Source organism: Cricetulus griseus, chromosome 3, assembly GCF_003668045.3.
Source record: "Cricetulus griseus strain 17A/GY chromosome 3, alternate assembly CriGri-PICRH-1.0, whole genome shotgun sequence".
Taxonomy (NCBI): Eukaryota; Metazoa; Chordata; class Mammalia; order Rodentia; family Cricetidae; genus Cricetulus; species Cricetulus griseus.
In genome coordinates, this window is record NC_048596.1 from 160346318 (window position 1) to 160352700 (window position 6383).

At 50.7% G+C, this 6383-nt stretch overlaps 1 protein-coding gene across 5 annotated transcripts in view; it reads right to left on the reverse strand.

Moving 5' to 3' along the window:
• Rfx1 (regulatory factor X1) overlaps positions 1-3053 on the reverse strand; it is a 30627-nt gene extending 27574 nt beyond the window's left edge. The window contains exon 1 of one of the 5 annotated variants that reach the window (XM_035442556.1): positions 2546-3053. The gene's annotated coding sequence lies outside the window, so the exon portion shown is untranslated. The remainder of the gene's footprint in view (positions 1-2545) is intronic. The other 4 variants (XM_027406195.2, XM_027406196.2, XM_027406197.2 and 1 more) reach the window with 4 other exon arrangements.
• Positions 3054-6383: the final 3330 nt, after the last annotated feature.

Consider the following 6383-nt stretch of genomic DNA (forward strand, 5'->3'; position numbering starts at 1 on the left):
GGTAAGAAAACCAGCTTGAGACATAGACTTCAATTTTCTGATTTTCCATGACATGAAATTTATAAAATATTCACATTATAAAGTATTTTTTGAACTTTGCCTATCATCCCAAACTGTAAAAATCATTCTTAGCTCTCAAGCTGGAGGTGCCAGGCCATAGAGACAAGCCCAGCCTTTGTAAGGTGAGATTGCATCCCATCACCAAACGAAAGCAGCAGGCTACAGCTGGCAGATCCGGGTCACAAATACCAGATTCTAGAACCAAATGGTTTACAAGAAAGGGAAAGAAGATCTGCTCTACTCAGCTCGTCTGTAGAACAGCTTCGGTGACAGATTTGGAGAAAGCAGGAAGTACAGTGTAATGGCGCACCCCGCCCTTGGCCTCTTGTCTGATTCATTTCTGTCAGTCCTCTGACACACATTCTGGACTGGCTACTTCTCCTCTAGACACCTATGATTCTCTGTCTTCTTCACTGGGCCCCTGAAGCACCTGTCCTCAAGGCTATCTGTACATGCTACAGGGTCTTTGAGCACCAGGCTGTCTCGTGTCTCATCTGAGAACATAAACACCATCCTCCTCGGGACCTGCCCCTTCAGATCACACTGGCTCTCAGTCAACTAATGCTACTGTTCCTTCCTGCCTCATCGAACATTTACAGTTTCTAAAAAGTAAAAAGTAGAGCAGGGTGTATATCTTAGTGCAGAGCAATTGCCCAGTTTGGGAGATGCCTTAGGGTCAAGCCCCAGAAGAGAAAAGAGAGAAAAGAAGCAGCATTCTTGGTTCCCAGCTGCCTATTGCAACTCATGCAACAGCCTTCTCTCTCACACAAAATGATAAAAATGAAACACCAGCTAATTCTGAGAGTGGGCAGGAAATGACATCATTTGAACACTACCACATATTTGATACTTCATATGTGATACATTTCATGGGATCCATACACAAAAAAGTTAAAATGATTTGTGCCCCTAGATGATAGCACTTGGAGGCCCCTCAAAAGTAACATAATTCACCTAAGAACACACAGCTAGAGAGTAACTGTTTTAGGTAAAAAGAAACCCAGAGTCAGTACCAACTTTCCCCAGTCAAATGACCCTTTTGGGCCCTTCAATTGTGAGAATTGCTGGAAAGGAAGACCTTCAAGCAGTCGATTAAACCAGAGAATCAATACTATCACTTTCTGTTCAAAGTCAGCCTTCCCTTATAGGAGCTGAGGACTTTTTTTTTCTTTTCTTTTTCTGTTTTGCAACTTAGCTAACTCCAGTATCTTCCTGAAAGTTAATGTCCACAATCTGAACTCTGAAGACCCTTTGATGAGACTAAGAAAGTTCCTAAGTGGGAGCCCAGTCATCCGTGCTTAATTTTCAATGGAAAAGTCTTTGGTCTTTTTATTGTCTGCAATGTACCCCAGTGCCAACTGCAAATACAAGGCAGGGAGCAAGCACACAGCCGAAAAGAACTGCCACAGCCGGCCTGCTTCCGCACCCCGCCCCCCAAAAAAAGCAGTTACAAATGTGTTTCTCCTTTCCTCTGGTGTGGCGGAACAGAAGATGTAACCTAAGGAATCTAAGATAGCTCCATTGGCTTCGCTGTTCCCACAAGACCTTAATGGCAAGGGGAAAAAGTCCAGTCCCCAGCAAGAGCCCCGCAGCTGCACCACTGCACGGCTGAGACGGCACCCCAGAGAACAATTTCAGATTCTCTAAATCTGTGGCCTAAGATCACTTCTCTCCAGCAGGAGCTTCAACTTCTGACAACTAAATCCCCCCAGGCTAAAGCCAGTCTGGTTGAAACTTGGCCATCTCCACCTCCTCCCGGGTTTAGAAGTGGAGGTCATTTTGCAATCAATACTAACAATTTATCAAATCTCACTGAGAAACAGTAGACGGGGTTGTGTATGTGTGGAGATAGAGAGGGGAGAGAGAGGAGAGAAAGAGAGATTAAAGGAAAGGCTTAAGAGCCCTGGGAAAATTCCCAGAAGGAATTAGGAGTTACTGTAATGAAGAAGGGAATAGCAACAATTCTGCCCATTCTATAGGAAGGAAAACAAAGGCCTGGAATGCAATAGTCGCACGTCCAAATGATGAATCTCAGGTAGGCATGCTACCAAGCCACTTCTCCTCGGGAAGACCCGGACTGTCCGGGTGGTGGCGGCCGCACCCGACTCCGAGGGCGGAGGGAGGCTAGGCCCCGCCCCCTCTCATCACGCCCCGCCCCCACACGCTGCCATTGGTCCAGCCTCCGCAGGCCCGCCTCGCCGCAACTCCCGACACATAAAAGCGCCCCCCGCCCCAGCCACCCGACCTCCACTCGCCCGCGGCCTGCGAGCGCCCGCCCCTCGTGGGGGCCGGGCTGCGGGTCCGGGGGGCGGGTGTGTCGCCCGGGCTGAGCCCCCCCCTCCCCCCTCCCCCACGGTCCCGACAGTCGCCGCCGCCATTTTGACCGCCCGCCCCTTCCCTCAGGATTGTACTCAGGCGACAGGCGCCGCGCGGGCCCCGCCGCCCGCCCCGGCGCGCCCAGCTCGCCCAGCGCTGCCCCGGTTACCTCGGCTTCTCCGCACTCGTGTCCGCGGAAGGCTCTGAGGAGGTGCGTGGGCGCTGTGCAGAGGGGACCGAGCGCGCCGGGGTCCCCAGGCCGGGCTGGGGGCGTGGGGGCGGGGGGCAGCCGCGGTTGTTGTTGTTGACTGGCGTTGCTGGGTTGCTTGGTCGCCACGACTACCGTGGCTATGGCGCCTCCGTTTCCCTCACCGGGGCAACTGTTGCTACCCACCCTGCTACGTCACGCGCTGGGGTGGGGCTCCGGAGCCGCGATTGGACGGCGCCGGCCGCTTCCAGCATGCTATTGGCTGCGGTCTACGCTTTTCAACACCCTCCGGACTTCTCCGAGCTCCGATTCCTCGGTTCGGACGTCCGTCAGAGGAATCTGAACCCTAGAAGGCAGCGAAGCCCGTCACTCGCGCGAGGAAGCGGCCCTGAGAATTACAAAGGGGTGGGGTGACGCTCTGAAGCCGGCCTTCTGGTTGGACTACGGAGGCATCAATCTCTTCCAAAAGTTTGCCTCGCTCGCTCGCTCTCGTTCAGGGGCACGGGGCGTCGGGAGTTGTAGTTCCGGTACCACGTACCGGTGGAAACCGCTAGACTTCCTCCTTGCTGGGCAACTTTCTGGCCTCTCAGCTCACAGACCCAAAGGAACGCGGAGACCGGCGCTGCCCCTCTGTGACGTCAGCGGCGGGGGCTGGGCTCGGAGTTCGGTGACGTCACAAGCGCGTTCTCCAGGGTCCCAGACGGTGGCGAGGAGTCGGCTGGGGCTGGGCTGGGCGAGTCGGGTCCTCGAAAAGGTCACGGCCTGGCCGCGCCGCTATCTCGGCCGCGCAGGCGGCGAAAAGGTCTCTGGAAGACGGGGATTTAATGAGAGGACGATAAGCAAAGGTCACCGGCGGCAGTCTGTCTCCGGAGCTCCCCGCCGCTCGGGACCTCGGTTCCCCAAGACATAGGTCAGCTGTAGCCGGAGGAGGTAAAACAGAAACTGCCCCGACCGGAGTGAGTTCCTTGCGCTCAGAAATTAATCATCAAGATAATATTCTAAGACAGTATTTTAAAATATCAATTAATGGGAAAAAGTAAACCCACAAGGAATAAATGTCAAATGTTAAATGTAATCAATTTGCTGGCACCCAGATTAGGGTGAGGTGAGTTTTGCAGGCTCAGGGTTGGCTCTTTTGCTCAAATATTTTTTGTTTGTTGAGTCAGGATTTTATTCTAAATGATATTCAAGCTGCTGTTTCCACAAGAGAACATGAGTAACTGTGAGAGATGATGAATACGTTTGTTAATTAGTTCCTTTATAGTTATCATTTTGCTATACGAATTGTGTCATAACGTATTGTCTACCGCAAAAATGTGCAAAAAGAAGGCCGTCAGGTAGAGTGGCCCTGTAGACACGACTTCTTTGCTGGCTAAGGCAGGAAGATTGGTGGAGCTGAAGTATATAGCAAATCGCAGTTTTTTGGTTTTTGGGGTTTTCTTTTTTGAAGCCCACAACTGGCTTCAAACACCCCCTGGAACTGAGGATGACCTTGAACTGACCCACCCACCCCCCAACCTCCCAGTGGTGAGATTACAGGGGTGCACCACCACACTTTATGAAGTTTTGCCACTTCATGCCCATGGAGTTGGGGATGGAGAAAAACTCAGAAATTGGAGCCTTCATTCCACCTCTCTGAGTCTCTGTTTCCCATACTTCTCCTATGTAAAGTCCTGAATTGTAAGTGTAAAAACATATTAGTCTCTTGCCTTTGTCTTGTCTATAATAGCAGACCCCAGTAAACAGTCACAAGACAGGTCCTGTAGCTGCCCCGAAGTGGAAGAGGGGAAGAGAAGGAAGAGAGGGAATCCTTCAAAATGAGGGAGCATGGGACAAGCACCACAAAACCTAGTAGAAGGCCTAGGCCACTCTGCAATCTAAAGCAGGAAGATCCAATGTTTGAGGCCAGACTAGGCAACTTAGCCAGACTAGTTGTCAAAATAAAAGTAAGAGGAGGGCTGGAGAAGATATCTCAAGAACACCAGCTTCTCTTCCAGCACCCACAAGGCAACTTGGGCTCACAACTACCTGTAACTCCAGCTTCAGGGAATCAGAGGCCCTTTTCTGGCCCCCTAGGGAACCAGACACAGACATGTTACACAGGCATACAAAATACCCATGACATAAAAATAAGAATTTGAAAAACAAAATTGTAATTGCTCTCCTTCCTCCTCTCCCCCAACCCCTCTTGTTTTTCGAGACAGGATTTCTCTGTGTAGCCCTGGCTATCCAGCAACTTACTCTGTAGACCAAGCTGGCCTTGAACTCAGAGACCCAGCCTCTGCCTACTGAGCACTGAGGTTAAAAGTGTGTACCATCACACCCAGCTTGTAATTGCTCTTAAAATGTTTCTAACAGTTAAACAACAAAACAAAAAAAAAAGGTGGGAACATACATAGCTCACCAATAGAGCACCTGCCTGAAATCCACCACTAAAGAGTTTAGATGTGGCTCAGCTATAGCAGTCTCAGAATATCCCCACCGAGGAGCTGGAGAGGTGGTTTGGTGGTGGAATGCATCACGGAGGCCCTTAGTTCTGTCGCCATCACCACAAAAACAAGGTCAGACAAAGGGAATTGCAGAGACAAAGGAGGATGCCCACATGTAGCTGATGCCCCTGGTTGCCAGGTAATTCTGTAGAAATGCAACATCCCAGGCAAGTGAAGCATTCTCCCAGACGAATGTGAATAGCAGTGGCTCCAAGGAATAGAGTTGTACCACCTGTATTTGAAAATGCAGCTTTCAACTGCCTGTGTACCTGGTTAGACATTCCCATGTCCCATGTGTGAGCTTCAATAAGAACTACTCCATGACTACCTAGAACATGGCTCCTCTAGCCTATCTAGAAATAACAACTGTACCCAGTCCTGAGAGCCCCCCAAGAACTGAAAGACATCCAGGCCAGAGGGCACAGAAGCAAGCTGCAGCTGGCAAAGGAGCCTCACTGAAGCTTCTGTGAGGTCTAGGTTTCTGGATTAGAGGAAGACTCCTCATTATGTAGAGGCACCTAGAATCTTTCTTTGCACTTCCAACCATTCCCCAACTCCCAGAAGACCCTGAACCCTGAGAGAGGCAGAGCCAAGGCCAGAATGTCTTCAACTGAAAGAGGAAGTTCACAAAAGCTTTCTGGGGACACACCTGACTAGAACGCTGGCCTAGTTCAAACCTTGCGCCCACACAGCCAGAGCACCAGGTCACAGGAAGTGGAAAGGGCGGAGGTGCAAATGAGAGAGTGACAAGAAGCCACAGGGCTGGAGCTTTATTCAGTGGCAGAGTGTTTGCCCTGCATGCTCAAGGACTGGGTTTGTCTCCACTGAAAAAAGGAGGGGTTTAGGGAGAAGACTCAATGGGTACACTGCTTGCCTTGCAAATACGAGGATCTGAGCATGACTCCCAGAGCCCACATAATGCTGGACATACCTGTAAACCCAGCACTGGACAGGTTGAGAGAGTCGAGTCCCTAAGGCTTGATATCCAGCCAGCCAAGACAGTGAGCTCCATGTCAGTGAAGAGGTGTTGTTTTCTGCCCTCTGTTTGCACATGCACACATTCCTGTGCCTGCAAGCTGTTGTATTACATCTTGGAGGAAAGCTTTTTTTAAGACCCAGGATGTTAAAAGAGAGGTGAAACGATATAGTGGTGTAGCCTAGTGTGGTGGTGCACACCTTTAATCCCAGCACAGCAGAGGCAGGAGGAGCTCTGAGTTCAATTCAAGGCCAACCTAATCTACATGGGGAGTTCCAGGATAGGGCAAGCTATGTAGTGAGACCCTTTCTGTATTAGGGTTCTCTGGAGGAGC